Here is an 18,693-nt window from a genome sequence, read left to right on the forward strand (position 1 = left end):
ACTCAAAATTGAGTAAAGAAGTATTATTTACTTTGGGAGTGAATATTCCACGGCATTGTATATGTTTCTCTATGGTAATTGAAGTTGCAGTTGGCCGCCGAATTAACTTTGTGTCGGAGATTCTGATTCGTTCCTCGCATCCGCACAGCTACCAACATAAGAAACTAAAGTGATAGTTTGCAATTCGTCAAACATCTCACGACACAGGCTTGCAGGATCGCTTGAACGTCTTTCACGGAGAGAGGCGTGAGAACTCCACTGTGGTTCGAAGCACGCGAAGCACAGGTATCACATTTATAGAATCGAGCTGCTGGTGGCAGACTACAAAAATGACACATTCAGTTCATCTGGCTTGTATGGGCACTTCTTTGTTTATGTATGGCTCCGATAGTTATTTTGATTTTGACGTCTTGATTGTTTAGGATTTATCACTCTTTGGTTGCGAAAAGGTGGAACAAAAGAAAAGGGATGGGTAAAAGGAATGATCAGATGGAAAGGCGCTGAATGTTTGAACCGCGAGAATTGTCCAAGATTGAGATCCAAATGATCGTTAAAAGGTCATAAATAAGCATTTGATAGACAAGGAAATAAGTTTCAAGTACTATTTACGCTGTATTTACTCAAGTTCCTGTTTTTGAATCGAGACCGACTGCAAAACGAGTCGAACTTTTAGGTGTTGCGTAGACATGCAGCAAACGTTATGGGCAACGCAGTAATAAGTACTGAATTTACCTTGCCAAAAGTCTTACATTTCTCGTATATTCCTGTAGCATGCACCGATTCACAGAGAAGGATGGAGAGAAATCATGACACACTCGCTTTCAAGTCTAAAATTCAACTGCCTTTATTACGTCCTGTTTATTATATCACAAGGCTTAAAGGCAAGAGAAAATTTTAAAATGTGCCTTTATTATGGAACACTACTATCCAACAAAATTTGAACGATATCAGCGAAAGACACTTCCAGGGTTCCCACTCTTACCTGAATAATGAAATTCACGGCTTTTTCCAGGTTTTCACGGTTATTTTTCACGTTTTCATGGTTTTTTTTTCAGGTTTTCACGGTCACAATTTCGCTAAATTCACGGTCCGTTAATAAGCCAACAGCATGATTAATACATTACACAGGTTAGTTGACTTGCTACCCGTAGTAATCCGAAAGCGCTGTGGTCCGACTCCCGCGTCTATTAGTTCCCCACTTTTGCCACTTGTCGCGACAAAAATATTCTCTGGGTTGCTTAGTCATTACATTCCAACGCAAGGCAACGGACGCTTGTGTGCAGAGCTCCGGAATTCATCAATTTGTGAGATTTTCTTTGGAAAATATTTGCAATTCTCGAACTTGTTATGTGTGGGGATGCACGACCGCTTACAAGAAGACGCAAAAAGTGAACACTTCGGTGGATATCTGGAAGAAAGCAGGTCCAAGGCTATGGCATGGTGTGGCTACGGTGAGTACCATTTTAGTTGGTAAGAGGGATTGATCAACTTTGGCCGATTTTTTTAAAATTTCTGTTATTAGACGTTAATATACATATCTTGTGATGAGATAACAATTGGTTATCATTCGCCGTGGGAGGAAAGTGAGCACTGGGGAGGAAAATGTGCTGCTGATACTTCCCGCCAGCAATGGCGGGAAGTGCCAGCTATATGCAAGTTGGCTAAAGACCTATGAAAAATTAGATCCAAAGTTTTTAGAATACTCATGTTTGCTGTTTATATCCGAATAAAATATTTTAAAGTCGGCCGGTAAGCAATTAATCGCCTTTTTTGCACATCGTGGGGATATCGCGGGCGACTCCATTTTGGCGTCCTTATTGGCATTTATACATGAATGTTCTTCTCTGGACTGAAAGCTTTCTATTTGTCTTCTAAATAAGTGGAGTTTAAATCAGGGATAATCAATGTAGTGTAATGACTTCAAGGCAGAATTGTTGATAATGTGAAGAGATCAATTTAATCTGCCATGTGCTTCTATTTAGATGATGCATATATCTCGCGGATTGATGCGCTGACGCAATGGCGGAATAGGAACCTCTTCGCAATGCCTACGAATTTATGTCCGCGCCAGTGAATGCGTTGTGAAAATAGGGCATCGTCGAATTAATTTGATATCTTTTCGTTTTATAAAGTGAGTTCTCTTTCCGTTTGAAACATAAAATCGCTCTTTCCGTTGATAAGAGATATGTTTGTATTTTTTTATGATAGAGTTCTAAACTTTCACTGATTGGTAACTAGAAAATGTTCTACCATTTGTAATGAGTGTTAAACTATTTCTTATTGAGTGTTGTATTGTCGATCCTTGTGTTTCTTCCTTTAAATCATTTTTCTTACATCTGTTTTCTACCTTTTAGGTGGAGCATTGCTGTGGTTTTGCTTTTTCGATTGCAAGGATGCTGGGCCAGAAACGGCCGCTGGAGTAGTGCAATTGGTGGGAGCGAAGTTAAATTAGTGAAAGTGAAATGCAATTAATACTATTCTGGAGCAGTCAGTGTTATCATAGTGCAATTAGGTTAGTGTAGTGCAAGTGATTTCAACGATACAAGGCTTGAATTTTTGTATCAACTGTTCTCAGTGTTGTTTCATTATTTATTTGCTGGGCTTAATCATCTTAAGTTTAAACTGTTTATATAAGGAAAGTTATTTTACGTGGTTGTGACTCACACAGTGAATAGCTATAGTTTGATATTGGACTAATGAGATTTCTGTTTTACATTTGAAACTACATTTCTATGTAAGTTACAATTTTGGCAATAAATTTCTGTTTGATGTGATTGTGAACAATAATTGGGATATAATTATTTAAGTCTACATGACATCCGGTCCACGTTTCCCGTAACAGCTGCAAATTGCATGATTTCTAATGTGTGTTACAGTTAATGTGAGTGCCACCCCATCAGAGGCAAGTATTTGCAAATCCATGCACAGGTGAGTTTTGTGTTATAGTCATAATAAAATGCCAAATTTCAATTCTGTGAAGGACAACTGTTAGATAGGGTAGCGCTTTTTAGTCAATAGCATTCTTCATTCTTAATCTTGCACTGTGACATCCGTTGCAAATGCAATGAGCATTGTTAGATTAATTGCCATATCTTCAACGCTTTATGATGCATCACGTCCGAAATGTTGTTTGTGGTTGTGTTCGGTGCCTTTTTTTCTCGTTGCTTTTGAAATCAAAAGAGTTCGGGGCTTAGTGGGTTTTGAGCTTTGTCTGTACCAATCGCTCTTTCCGTTGATAAGAGAAATGTGTTTGTATTTTTTTAAGATCGATTTCTAAACTTTCACTGATCCCTCTCGTGCAAATACTTTCTAAAAGTCATACTTTATTTACGCTTAATTATTCTGTGGTTTTCTTCGCTGTGCCTTATGACAACTAAAGTCAATGTCATACTCCGATAACATTACCGATATACATCGCAATACTTAGAGTAGGGGAATCCAGAAGTTGCCATGTTCTGACATGTTAAGCAGGTAATTGTGCACTGTGAGAGGCGTCGTATATATTACGGAATACGTCGTCTGCTGGTCATGGAGTTAGCGGGAAATTGACAAAAGGACGATTTGTTGTTCAGTGATTCGTTGAAATGTATTTATTAACGGGTAGTGGTCAAGTCGAAAAGTTAATTCGGTTTTCTGTCCGTCCTATTGCCCTTTAAAACTATACGTTTCCCCATGCAGCGACCCGTCTTTGCAGAATAGGCAACACTGCGACATTTGGCAACACTTCGTTAGCTCGGGATGCTCATGGCAACACCTAGTGGCAGTCTCTTTAATCTCCTATATAATGTATTCTCCATGGCCAACAGTAAGAAAATCACTGGCCGTATATCAACAGAAAATTAATGTACGCGGCAAACGCCGTGAATGTTAACGCCGCAATGAAAAGTGATATCTGTTATGACGTGATCTATCGTTTGCAAAATTCAGGGCCGACTAAAGGACCAGCCCAACCGCGCTCTTGCCTCGACGCCGAATACCCTTCGGACCTTCTTCTGTCCTGACACCCGAGGTCCTTTTTAATTCCTCGCCGAGAGATTGTTTTTTACACACAGTATAACTGCACAGTAACCAAATTTCCCCCACCCCAATCATTCTTATTTAACGGAAAATATTTTATTTAAATTGTTTATAGAATATAATAAATTGATTCTTTCTTATTTAAAGAAAAATATTTTATGAAAATTGTTTATAGAACATAATAAATCGAAAAACAATTTCATACACCGTATTAGCTCAAATCTAAGACTACCCTCCTTTTTTGGAACTCCACTAGGGGAAAAAAATTTTTTCCTAATAACGTTACGATTATAAAATGAATGCGGAAAAAAGATCAATGCTTTATTTTTTGCTAGGTTGCCTATGTCCCAGGAAACGCAAGATTTTGGCGAGTAATTAAAGGTTTCAAAAAATATTTAAGATAATAACAGGAATAGTAGTACTTTATCAAGAAACCTACGTCATATTGTTGATTCGACCCATATCTCTGTCAAAATTCTGAAGGAAAACGCCAACTCACTAAAAAAATGTTTGCTCTCCACTCGGAATTTACACTGCTATCATGGATTTCAGTCTGATGTAAAAATTCTTATCCATCAAACACCATTTCCAGTACACGTATTCACGAGAGCAATGTGCATGTTGTGCCTAAAACAACCGCATTCGCCGGCACAGTGACTGGTTGTGAGATGGATGACGAAGGCCAAAAATAGTCTATTACTTGAATTGTTCCTGTCTAATGAATGTATTTTAAATATAATTGAGGTAGTGTGTAAAGCGTGAACTATGTTGCGTTAATCGTCAGGGGCACGCTCATCTGGATCTTCGCCTTCATATCTTTACTTGTTTTCTCCGGGTAGCTCACTCTACCCCCACCCCTACCGTCATGTGCTAGCGGACAACCCAAGGCGCTCTGCAATATTCACACGCATCTAGCCCGGATTCTTTTCTTCATGTTCAATTATTTTCAGTCCATCTCTTAAAGTTCTCAATAGTTTCTTCGGAGTGGCCAAGGTCCGAAGACGAATAAAATTGAACTAGTGAAAATGAAACCTGACTTTATTAAACCCACATGGAAAACACTCGGTGGTTCGAAGTCCAGCCACCCTGGAAAGTAGGGAACCACTCGTACGAGGTTAAGTTCGGAACTGATGCTATCGCGTAGGGGGGTACGCAGAGCATACTGCAGAGGGAGAAGCGTGACCATATGACTGCGCCATCAAATTTTTTACCCTAAAGATACCCATTCTTTTCTAACTATCGTAGCGCCAGATGAGCAGATGAATTCGGATTGTTAGTAGGGAGAAACAAAAATCCTAAGAAGATATCCCTTCGTCAGTAGCTCTGACAAGTGAGACTTATAGTAAAGCTCGTATATTGATAACTGATAACAACCTGATATCATGTTTCCGGGACAAAATGCCGAATTAACTGCCGAGAAGCTAAGCTACGACGATATCGCGTCTCGCCAAAAATCACCATCGTATTTTTTCATCTATTTCCTTGCTTAAAATACATCGCGTTTGGTCTCGTTTTTCTTTTAATTACGTGCAAATGGCTAACATTTCAATCTAATAAAAGCATAATAGCAATTGCTGAATATCATTGTTAGATACCTTTTTGGCTAATAGGGGACTCGTGCAGCAGTTGACCTCCAGGAACTGGAAACTTTGAAGGAATTAGGCTGAAAAAGGTCAGTGGGTGAGAAGAGGGTAGAGCGCGAAACACGTTTCTATTGTTCTCGCGTACCTCGATATTTTTTCGAAGCTAAGGTCTTCGTAATACAATCCCTGCGCGAGCTGGGGCCTTATTTTACTTTGAAGAAGAGGAAAGCTTCAGAAGGGGAGAGGCGAATGCTGAATGGAAGGGGATAACGAATCTTGGGAAATGCGCTAATGTTACTTTCCCACGGCACTAAGCTTCTCCCAATGGTAGTTCCATCTCTTGGGGAAGATTCCAACTATGTGCTTTTCGTTTTTAGCCAAAAATTACACATTGTATTTATTTCGTCTCATTTACGTCTAACGATGGATGCGGGAAAATTATGCGTCGGAACCACGATCTTCAAACGATCAATGCGAGAAACAATACTTCGGGGAACGATGGATGCGGGAAAATATTACATTGCCTATAAGGAGCTTTATTTTGGATCAGAAACGGCGAACGATCAATGCTGAAACGATAGATCGAGGTTCCACCGTATAACTTTTCTTTTGAAAGCGGCAGTGTAATGACATCTTTTCTCTGCTATCGTAATACTCAGAAACCAAAACTGAATCGATCTCTCTAATCAGAGGCAAATCATGTTCCCTTCATACTGTTGTTCTGGGAAAAATGGAACGACTTTGTAGCAGTTTATATCGCGACGGCATGGAGGCTTTAACGTTACGATCCTAGGCGGATCTAGGGAGGGTAACGGGTGCACATACCCCCCAGACACTTAAAAAATATGCAAGATTTTGAATATGGTCACATTATCATCCCAGATAGCACAACCATTTGTATACAAATGGTAAATCTTCTGTAACCTTACAAATTGTACCGATTTTTGTAATACAACTGTATTACAGTTGTATTCAAACGTTTTGTATACAGATGATTTGTAATACAGTTGTAATACAAAGGCAAAATACAAGGGAATTTGTAATACGATTGTAATAGAGGACATTTGACACTGTATTACAATTGTAATACGATTGTAATAGAGGACATTTGACACTGTATTACAATTGTAATACAAATGTATTACCACAAATGTGCTGTCTGGGATTGCGCTCGTTTTGTATCATGAGTTATCCTTGTGCCCCCCCAGAACAAAATCCTGGATACGGCTTTGGTTGTGCTCCCCACTCCCCAGAAAGAAATCCTGGATCCGCCCCTGGTTAAAATTTAGGTAAATTGTAATCAATCACACAAAAATTTTGTAAGTCGATCAAGCTCTAACTTCAACGGAGCCGAACCCAGGGGGAAAGCAGGCGATCTCGCGGACACGGCAGAAGTGCACCCGGCAATTGATTGGTACGCACGCTTCACCTGCTGCCTAAAATGGCAATAGTTTTTCACTTAAACACAAAATTAAATAAGCTAAATTACTATTCAGGTATTTTTGACGTTGTTTTTTCGTTGCATAGCTATAAATATTAGGTTGCAACCTCAGGTATCCATAATTTTTTCCGACGAAAATTATGCAACCCGACTGACGTCGAGAATTTTGCATTCGACTGTAAGACTGTTTTCTTCAGGAGTTAGGGAAAAAAAACCTTATCTTAGATAGGTGCAAATGGGTAAATTATAATTCACTCGGTTTGAAATATATAAAGACATAATAAATACCTGATGAAACATGTTATTTTAACTTTCACCATTTTAACGCAAAACTGGCAAGGCCCAGGTCGACGCATGCGAAGATCGTGTAATGCTGTGTTGCCATAAGCGGAAATCTTCTCTCGTTTTCAGGCCGCAAGGCGCGAGAATTAGTAACGTCGCGCTGAAAGCTCGCTGTCTCCCGGTTCAAACGCAAGGAGCGTAGTGTCCACAGCGCATAGCAGGTTGTCCAGGTTAGCGGTCTTCCAATCACAGGTTTGAGGGTGTTGAATAAACGTTCAAATTTTTCGAAACTAATGCCATCTAGATTTAGTTTCGAAAGTGGTCGCCGCAGTCAGTGGGAAGCCTAATTGGGTAGAAGGGGGACTATCCAGTGACCGAGGGAGGGGAAACCAAGCCAGTCGAGGAAAGTAAACAAGCTGATGAGAAGTGGTGTCATATTTCAGGAGGGGAGGAGAGAAAAGGCCTGCGCTGGGAAAAGATGTTTTTTTTTCTTCAGGCAACATTCGTTCCCACGCTTTTCTGACCCATGCGACGATGCTCGCTACAATGAATAGAAGTGCGCTCGCCACGAACGAAGTTGAAAATTTCTGGGAAGGTATTATTATCAAGATTGAGATATTTTTAAGGTTTTAGGACGAAATTCACGGCTTTTTCCAGGTTTTTTCACAGTAGACGAAATTCTCGGCTAATTCACGGTTTTAAGGTTTTCACGGTTGAGTGGGAACCCTGCACTTCATGAATATTCCTTGTTAGGGGCTCCTTTCGACGAGAGGCCGGCCGCCAATTACATTCCTTATTTTTCTCCGTGGTTTGAACGTTATCAGTATTTACCTATTCTCGTAAATAGCCACTTTCCTTATAATTTGATCCTACAATGGGTAGAATGATAGGTACATTTATAGAGACATTTACAAAGTGAAATAAGTTACTTGATAAAATCCCACGGTAACCCTGATTTAAGAGTGTACTTACCTTGAGGATATCCCATTGACAATATAGATAATGTATTTGACTCCATTCTGTGGATCGACCACCACTTATTCCTTTTATTTTTGTCCTATCGAACACATGCAAAAAACTTCTTCGGCAAGTAAATAGAGGCACTAGACGACGGAGCACTTTATACGGTTTTATGGGATACACGATTTATATGGTTTTCACACGTTTTTCTATTGAAGGTCCACGCTGCAATACACTTACCACATTACGCAAATAATGTAGGTGTGTCACATAGATCACAATCTGCGATCAACCTATTTTAATTTAATCTTTCCAAACAATCCTCAAACAATCCAAAGCTCCCCCAACAATCGCCTTTATTTATTTCAACAACGCCTTGGCAACCCAACCCTATCCCAGGTTTGACGCTAAAACAGCAATTATATTCGCCAAATTTGCTTTTGAGTGCCTACATATACAGTTTTTCTATCCACTTCCTCCGTCTGTCATCAGTGGGTACCGTGCCGTGATGTAACGCGCGCACGCTCCATCACGTGTTGTCAAAGAGTCGATGAAGATTATTTTTAAAGACTCATATCTCACCTATAAAACATTATTCATCCGCGGAATTTTCGGCAAGTACATTTGAGGCAAGGATCTTATTATTTTAGTACTTTTAAAAAAGTTTGTATGTTCCCCATTGGTTTATATTTGAAGTTGAAATAATTTGTTGCACAATTAAAAATGTACGAAAAAATGTCCGAAAAAATGTACCGTGTAACCACCTAGCCGTGGATCTTGTCCATGTGAATGTACAAGAATCTGTTCAGCAAACCATTCAGAAAAATGTACAGAATCTTGTACATTCTAATGTACCGTGTAACCAGGCCTTAAGAGTGGTAGAGATATGTGCAATAAATTTCTCTTTTATCATGTCTATATGGAACTTACTTTCTGAACATACATCGCCGGGGCGCAGCTAGGAATTAAGGCTGGTGGGGGGGAGGGGTTTAGGTGTAACTTATACCGGGGGTGTGTGGGGGTATGGAATACCCACCAGGATAAGCTTTAGGTGAGAGAATAATAAATTGCAGAATTTCAAGAGAAATGGTTCAAAATGGTGAGTTTTACGGCTTTCTGAGGGATATTATATTTTATTGATCCTTATACTATGTATTCTATTAGTAACATAGAATATCTTGTTTATATATAGTAATATATTTCCCTTGGGCTACATCCTTGCTGCCGTGGAAAGGCTTGCGTGTTTCTATAACCTCTAGAGCTGCACTGGTGGGATTAATTCTAAATTTTTCCCAGTAGAGCCAGCCATACCAGACAGGTCGAAGGGTAGGAGCCAGACAAATAGTCCACGAGATGGTGTCACGTGAAAAACACTGTTGGAATGGAAGTGGGAAACCCTACCAACTATCTCTTCCCTGAAAAAAGGAGTACAACCAATTGAGCATTGGTGACTCTGAAGGGGAGTTGGAAGCACTGAAGGGGAATATGAGGAGAGAATATCAGGAACTAGTGGACATTAGTGTAAGGGAGATTGAAAGTATGAAGACTGTTAAGGAAAGAAGGGATAATATTAAAATGGGAATAGTTAAAGCGGCTGAGAAGTCAATTGGTTATGTTGACAGTAGAAGATAAAGAAGCCGTGGATAACGGAGAACATGGTAAAAGAAATGCAGGAGAGGAGGAAGTGGAAGAACATGGACACAGAACAGGGCAAAAGAATGTATAGGGAACTAAATAATCGATTACGACGTGAAACTAAGAGGGCAAGGGAGGCTTGGTGGGAAAGATAGCGTGAGGAAATGGAAAAGTTTCAGAAGGAAGGAGAGGAAGGCGTGTTATATGGCAAAGTTAAGTCGTTATCGGGTGGCAAAAGAGGGCAAACCATGCTTAAAATTCAGACACTTTACTGATTAGAATCAGAGGTTCCACGGATCAAGTCCCAGTGACGGATGACTTGATGCTGCACACACATACTTTAAACATTTTTCTGATCTTAAAACTTCGCAATGCCTATCACAAGGTCCATGGGATGCTGCATGGCTATTGATTCTTACGCGCTTACTTATTTGTTGAAATTGGACTACTATATTGCATAACCAATTGGGCAGTTGACTGAGGAGTGAATTTTGACTAGCATTTCCGTGTCGTCCAACCCAGCTTCAAGGCCCCTAACATTAGCTGCATGTGCAATGTGTCACGGCCTACGCTTCTTCTACCCTTCAAGGGAAAACTCCTATAGAGTTCCTCACAGCAGAATGAAAGCACTTTTTTGTGCCACCTACGAGAAATCAGTTGCCTGTTTTCAGTTCCGTATTGAAATGCTTTGCTTTGTATTCTACGCCCAATAATAGTTTCCCGAGGATTGTATTGAAATCAATTTTACTTACAGTTTAGAAATGGTATTTAAGAGGCAATAAGAGAAGACAACAGACTGACTGACTAGTGGAATAAATGGAAACTCCTTAACAAACTCATTGTAAATGACGAATTATGATGTAGTATTTCATCAATAATAATAATTATTATTAGTTTCACAGAGGACACATTACGTCATGATTAGAGGTCCGTGAAAGCAATTTAATTTTTTGCTAAAATTCTTTTTAAAACCACATAATTTAGGTGTTATAGAAAATCTTGACGGTGTTATTATAATGCTACAATTTTCCCATGTTTATAGGCATTTTATTATTTTGTGATACACATTTCATGTATACTTATTCTTTTATTATTCATTTTATGTAACATTCAGCACAATTTCGATTGTACAAAATTTCTGATAAAACTAAATGAAGGAAATGGTTCAAGTTGTATTGGTTCAATGTAGTCTTGGCGAATACAATCGGCAAATGACAAATCCCCACCTTGTGCATATATGTATGCTTTGTGAGCCATTTCAGAATGTTTGGATTGTCAAGTTCATTCTACACTAAATAAAGCCCTTAAAAATTCTTCTGTAGTGGCAACAACAAGCTCCTCCTTTGCTTTCTTTGACTGAGTGACTGTGTGTTCAAATGATAGCCGTTGTTTTGCGGGTCCCCTTTCTTTCGCACGTTTATGTGTATCGCTACTGATGAGCTTTAACAAAGTGTCAAATCTTTCAAATTAAAATATTTTATCCACTTTGCACAGTAATACTCTGTCTTTCACATAAAATCCTTCTCAGCTGAATTCACTTGCCCTGGTATGAACAGTATCACTAGCTTTTGACATTTTAAAATTCCTATCCTTCGTTCGAAATTTAAAGCTGGAACTACGATAAAAAAAACAGTCCAACCGCAAAGCATAACCTGTCACGATGGTGTTTTCAAACTGAGTGCTGGGTGGCTATGGTATAACCATAGTACTGTATAACTGATAACTTGGCCGAAATGTTTCATGTCGTGGGTTCCCTTTCGGTACCCCTCCCAGGTGTTGAGGGAAGGTAGGACAGCAGCCAGATATGTACAACAAAATCGCATAGATTTGCCAATCAGTCAAGAAAGGCAGTGAAAGAATCACACATAACAAAACATAATCGGATTCAAAGAAACTTGAAAAATTATTTCCCATTTATTGATCCTGAAACATCTAGATTGACTTATTGATTGATTGAATTATTTCAATGTTCTATACAGGGTAGTTATTATCAACAACTATTTACGCAAATTTATCGACATAATAAGAAAATAATGCATGTTGTTCAACATTGTCGCCCCAATGCTTCATAAAAATTCTGAAGTTGACCGTAACATTGCATATATTAAGAATTACCGATTTTCCTCAAATGCAAAGATATAGAATAAGTTCTTCTGTTAGGTTTTGGGTAAATAGGTGGAAATAAATACTAATAAAATATACAGAATAAGATTCTATCACATAATGTCTGCATACAAACTCATTAAAATTGAAATTAATTTTGCGTTACCTAATCACACATTAATTATGGCATACTTTTTGATTTTACACTGTAAGAGTCACTTGAAAACAGCATGAGTCGCCAAAAGGCACGTGTTTCACATGAGCAGAGGGAAATTTTGATTCAATACATGCGGGAGCACCCAGGCTCGGCACGCAACCGCATCAAAGGCAGCAATGCTGCCAGCACAGTGCAATGCCTGTGGGCCAATTTAAGTGACCAATTAAATGCCTGCCCAACTGGAGCAACGAGATCAGCAGTTTAGTGGGCGAAGGTATTTGTAATTTATATTTCTCATTCATGAAGGCCTAGAGTTAGTCACTGCTTAAAGCAGTAATAAAAAAAAATTGCCAATGCTTTCAATCTAAATCAGTTAAAAGTTTCAAGAACCAGAGCATTTTATGCCTTCCTAAGCATTCCAAATAATCTCAATGCAGAATTCTAATCTATTATAAAGCTAATATTTGAATTATTTATTTTTGTTAGACATGGCAAGACTGGCATCTAGATACAAAAAAAGGCATTCAAAATAAGGACCCATGCCAGTGGAACTGGTGGAGGTGGCCGCCTTAAAATCACCCCCCTCACTGAGTTAGAGCAACAAGTGCTAAGCTTGGTGGGGAAAAGGCAGCGGATGGGGAGGATGGCCTTGCAGACCCTTTGATAGTAAGTTTAAATTGTTGTTGAATGACCAATGACTTAAATGGCCAATTTGTGGCTGTGACCACTCTTTAAAAAGATTCGTGGTTTTATGATAAACTTAATGAATAAAAATTTAAAGAGTAAAAGCTTAATTTGATATTTTAGTCAATAGGCTATAAAAACACATTAGCCTTCAAAATTCATGAATGATTGAGGGATGGCAGATGTACTGCATTTCATGGTTTTATGTCTAACAATTTTTTAAACTTTTTTCAGCACCGCATAAGCCAAGAATCACATCCCATACCTGCATCTGATTCGCCTTCTCCTCCTTCATCACCAGATAATACCCCATTCATTGCTTGACATCATATTCCCCTACAACAGAAATTACATCCCACCAATAGCCATTTCAAATCCCACTAAATTTTGAACTAATACAAAATCGCATATAAGCCACAGAAAATGCGATTACAAAGCCATCTCCAATGCCATCCACCTCACAAACATTCCCCACAGAAGAAAATCATTACCCTCCAGTCCTCCCTCCCTCAAATCCTGTATGTGACACAGTACCAAGGACCAGAAAAAGGAAGCGACCATCTCCACCAAGTAAGAAATAATATGTAACTACAGATATGGTAGTTATATGGAGGACTAAAAATATCCCTAAATGCTCAGCTGCTATTGCGATAGAACTATTTTCATGTTGCCTTACATATTCCTGAACAACCGTCAGTCAATGTTATTATTCTAATATTACTAGTACATAATCCAAGCACAAACCTTGATTGAGATTATAGAAAATAAATGACGTTGCAATAATTTATTAAGCTACTAGGACGTAATTATAAAATGAAACGCTTCAGAGTCATATAAAACAAGTCTAACTATTAGTTTTTCAGATGATGATTCCGATTGCACGTTGGCTCTGGCAGCAAAAGAGAGGACTCAGCACAGTGAGGCAAAGGCCATTGCGTTAAGTAGTTTGGCCGAGAGCATGAAAGAGACAATTGCATCCATTAAGATGGCCTGCCAAGCAATAAAGGGTGCTCGCGATGAGTACGGGGATTTAATTCAATATTGAATGTAATGTATCCAATTTTATGAAAAATTAAATTAAATCCCTCCTGCACATTTTGTTCCCAAAAATCACTTCTTTCAAGGTAAAACATTGTGCTGGTAACAGGGTTGAATGCAGTATATCTGGGGTGTAAAAATATCATCATGGGAGAGGTTGAGGGGGCAGTGAAACAATTAACTGAGGCCTTGGTGTGGGAGGTTGAACATGAAATCTATAGGCCACCATGTTTCCAGTCCTAGTGGGAAGGTGGAAAGGGACCATCTTTCTTCACTTGTGCAGGGACAGATACTTCTCTATAAACAAATAAAGTGAAGCCCATATTAAGCCGGTAAGTAATATCGAAGTACGCATCATTCATTATAAATTGCTCCTAGCTTCGGCCTCTAAAGAAGTGCACTGCTCCTCTAAGGGGCCCTCAACCTTAATTGATGAGGATAACTGAGTCAGCAGTAAAGAATCTACCCACAAATAAGTTAAATTAATATAGAAAATTGTTTAAAGTGTACCATAGCATTGAAATTTATATTCAACTTTTAATCATGCAAGACTAAATTACTGATTTTTTTCAGAACTCTGGCTCAACCCTAAATTGCTGTCACTACCAGCTGATTTTCGACAGCAGCCTTGGCCAAAAAAAAGGAGCGCAGAGTACCTACCTCATTAAAGAAAATTGATTTGAGTAAATTAATAAACATAATTGCATCAGAAATTTAAAAAAATTTCAGTCAATTTTGGCAACCATACTACCTTTGATTCAGGGGACACAGATGATCCCCTGGTGGCAACAGGTAGATAAGGTCGCAACTCGTTTATTAAATTCATAGTTAATTCCTCAGATATCCTGTATAGCCCCATAAAGGTTTCATTTGGCATTTTGAAAGGTACTGATGTGGACCTCAAATTTTTTAATCGTCTTCTATTCCTCATTATTTCTCCTCTTCTCATTAAATTTCTTCTCCTCCTTAACCAAATCAAGGCGATATCATCATCCATAATTAGCTCCAGAGGATAATGAAGGATGGTACAAAGATTTTAATTAGCTTTGAATGTATCATTCATTACTTTCAGCCTTATCATAAGTTTACAATGAACAGTTGTCTAAGAAAATTATCAATATGCTTGTCATGTTAGAATACCATGTATTATAATTCCTAATTGAGTATCAATTTGTTAGCTAAGCATAAAAAATACTTTCAATAAAATCATCAACTATATTAAATTATGTCACCCAAGCAATATTCTTAATTTCCCACTCACAATTAGTGCTACAACACCTTTGTTTTTTCCTTGTGCTAATTCTAAGGTCAATTACTATTCAAGACAAAGCTCAGAATTATGTGTTATATGAACCTAGTGCATTGATTTCACTTTTAACAAATAAAGTATCCAATAAAAACCTGTGATAACAATCATACTGAGAAATGCTTTCTTTTTCATTATTTAAAAGTGTGGTACCTACTTAACACTTTCGCTGCGGCGGACGCACTGGTGCGTCCTACGCAAACTGTTGTGCTGAGCGGAGGACGCACCCGTGCGTCCTGCTCCGACCCGTTTTCAAATGCCCATAGAATCAGCCGAGAACGTCTTGGCCGCTCCAAATTACCTCTCGCTGCTCTATTACATTTCGTACTATTCAGTGTTGGCCGTCGTTTCTAGGAATTACCTCTCATTTTTCAGCTAACTACTTCTTCATTTTTTCCATTTTTTCGTAATTTTTATGATATTTTACTTTTTTCTGAACTTAATCGTCTCGGAAGCGGAGATAAATTGGTATCATATGCATTCAAAACTCTTCTAAATATTATTTATGTCATATAAAGTGTTATATTTAGTTTATTCAAATATGTGGAAATGTGTAGATATATCTGAAGATAGCAAAAATATGTGAGCACATTGGTTTCGACAATTGTCATGGTTGCTGCATTTGAACATAATAGATATTACGTTTAGCGACGATAAATCCCTTGAAAAAATAATACGCGTAGTTGACCCAGGTTCGAAGCCAGAATTTTCCATAATAATAAAGTATGTACCTTTATCGTGCATAACGCGGAAAAAGTTAGCTCTAAGAAGTTATTACCATAAGGCATATCGAGGGGCATTAGGTAATCCCCCTCAATAATAATGAATTATAATCCATTGCACTCTTCTTTTATTCTTCCATATGGCCTATTGATTATATAAACATGCCGTAATGTTGCCGAATTTTGTTTAAATATAATGTTGCTGAACATTCAATCACTTGTTCCACAAAACCCAGAGTCAAAATATGCTAGACAAGTGTCTCGTTATATTATGGTTCAATTGCAAAGGGTTATATACTTTGTTAAACTGACTGATAGGAATATATTTACCTCTCTGCGTATACATTACACACGGAACTGAAATAGACCTCCATTTCAAGATAAAATATTTGACACAGGATCCATTAGTATTGACCTTGAGAATGAAATTCAATGCCGATGTGACGGAAATTTAATACCGGGAATTCCAAGACGATCACAATAATGTGTGAAATAAAAGGGTAATATTTCGTCTCATTTCATGCGGATATCATTTCGTATGGCCTATAAAAACAGTGTCGTCGAGGCATTCCTTTCACTCTCATCACTCCACGCCCTCTGGCTACAATATCATTGCTAGTATGACGCTGCCACAAGAAGGTACTAGGTGCTCGGAGCCTTCGGAATAGATTGATATGCTCGATTTTCGGAGATATCTATCCTCTGAAGCATCATCGGAGGTGTCACCTGTTACCTGACCACTCTGTGACCTGACTATCTTGATTTTTTCCCATCACATTAGGTAGCTAAGGAGTCAGTGGCATCAACATCTGGTTCAGCGGGAACGTGATGAAAAAAAGAGATGAATAACCTAAGAGAAATTTGAAGAAAAAGACTAATTTAGAGTTGATGGATATCCTTATGCGGTTTGATGAGGAGATGGATAGCAAGGAAGATAATGCATTCCAGAAAGGAATTCCAAAGGAGTCTTCCGAAGAGAGTCAGGAAGAAAACGCCCATGAACCTTCATCAAAACTTTTCCGAAAGCACTCAAATAACTTCGATTTATGGTACTAAGCTGAACTCCAAGTAACAGATATCCCTTTTTCTGGCACCTCAGGACTAAAATAAAATGTTCCCAGCGAGAATCCTTACGACTATTTAGTACTCATTGCTAAGGACATGCAAAAGTAGTGTTATTTTTCTACAAAAGCGATGTTATTTTGCCCTGAAATCGGTGTTATTTTAACGGCAAAATAATTTATGCTGATTGAGAGCCATCCTTCCTGTGGCCCACACATTGCCCTAAATTTAGGATATTATTGACCGGGAATAATTTAAGCAATAATATACATGGAGCATTGACTGAATTCACCTATTTTACATATTTATCCTTCGCGTATACATGTATCTAGCTTATATAGAGAGAAGTTACTTTTAAATGCTTGTAATTTCAAATGAAATATTGCTATTGTGATCAAGTTCTCATCTTTTACATTTGTTCTCTTATCTGTTAACACAGTGATATAGCAGGAAAGAAATCTTTCTCAGTCCATGTTTGCCGAAGGGATCCAAATTGCTTAAAGGCACTTAGATGCGAACGATGTCTCAGACATTTGAGCTCCTGGATTGCTTTAATTACATCCACTGAACCCCGGGAATTTTGCTTTTGTAGTAATTTCTGTAATTCTCCCAACCCCAGCATCAACTTCTCTGTCTCCATTGATTCAAGGCCATGAATTTTTTGTTTTTAAGGCAGGGTTCATGTCTGTAGACGGAACTTCTTGGGGATCAAAAACTAGATCTTTTCAAATACCTGTTTTTTTGCTTAGGTCTTCTACCATAAGAGAACTAAGTTTGGGTGATGCCTATTTAGCCATCTGCATAGGTATTGACTTTACAGCAGCTGCGTTAGAGGTTTTCATGTTTCGCAGATGTAATAAGTGGTTTTATCTAAAAAAAAAGTACTCTTATGAATATTCTCGAGGCTCATTTTTAACTTTTAACTCTTTCAAAATGGTGGAGTTCTCTCCTTAGCATGAATGCAGGACTGTGCTCCATGAGACTCTTCGGTCCCCTCTGTATGGAGCATTTATGCTGGACATCTGTTAAGAAAGGTCTTGCAGATAATAAAACACTCTCAACACCAACCTTTTCTGATCCTTCCTAGTGGGCATTTTGCATTATCTTGGACTCTGAGGGTAGTTGGTCTCTCTCCTTTCGTGGTTTATAACCCTACCAGTGGCATTGGTTCACTGTCAACTCATGCTTTGTTTATGTGAATTTATATCTAAATCTATATAGATGATTGTTGATTGCACGTAAATTGCAGTCTTCCAATTGAATTCCTTGATTTATTCTGAGAATATTAAAATTTTGAATGAAGCTCTACTGTCAGCATTAATGAATTTACTGCAGTAACAATTTCCATGTTGATTTTATACTGAAAGCGAGATATAAGTTAACATTTATGGTAGAATTTCGTTTAAAAATTGTAAACGCTGCCAAAAGACAAAGAATTCAGTTCTTAGTTTATATTTTTTGAGAAAGAACCATATATTTATTTCGCAATCTAACTGAATGAACAATTGCATGACTGCGGTCCCTTGCAACAAAGAGGGGTAATAAGAGACAAGGGTCTAGGTAAATGCTTGCGGATTTCGGCAGTTTTTGCACAGATTTTGCCAGTCCATGGTGTTGGCCTGTGTTGGGTCCCGAAACTAAGACTTTGCGAACCCACGAATGTCATAAAAGGAGGAGACCAAGGAAACGTATTTTCGGCATTA

General features: G+C 38.4%; 1 protein-coding gene and 2 long non-coding RNA genes across 9 annotated transcripts in view; 2 read left to right on the forward strand and 1 right to left on the reverse strand.

The window, feature by feature from the left end:
- The window catches only part of LOC124154758 (Golgi reassembly-stacking protein 1-like), a 112,140-nt gene that overhangs the window by 57,549 nt on the left and 35,898 nt on the right, over positions 1–18,693 (reverse strand). The gene's annotated exons all lie outside the window — the stretch shown is intronic.
- LOC124154759 lies at positions 1,113–2,787 on the forward strand. Its single transcript, XR_006864015.1, has 2 exons — positions 1,113–1,451; positions 2,355–2,787. It is a non-coding gene; the product is annotated as an uncharacterized LOC124154759 (long non-coding RNA).
- LOC124154760 lies at positions 11,643–14,526 on the forward strand. The gene is made up of 5 exons (XR_006864016.1): positions 11,643–12,452; positions 12,665–12,844; positions 13,097–13,432; positions 13,718–14,232; positions 14,474–14,526. It is a non-coding gene; the product is annotated as an uncharacterized LOC124154760 (long non-coding RNA).

Source organism: Ischnura elegans, chromosome 2 (genome assembly GCF_921293095.1).
Source record: "Ischnura elegans chromosome 2, ioIscEleg1.1, whole genome shotgun sequence".
NCBI classification, from domain to species: domain Eukaryota; kingdom Metazoa; phylum Arthropoda; class Insecta; order Odonata; family Coenagrionidae; genus Ischnura; species Ischnura elegans.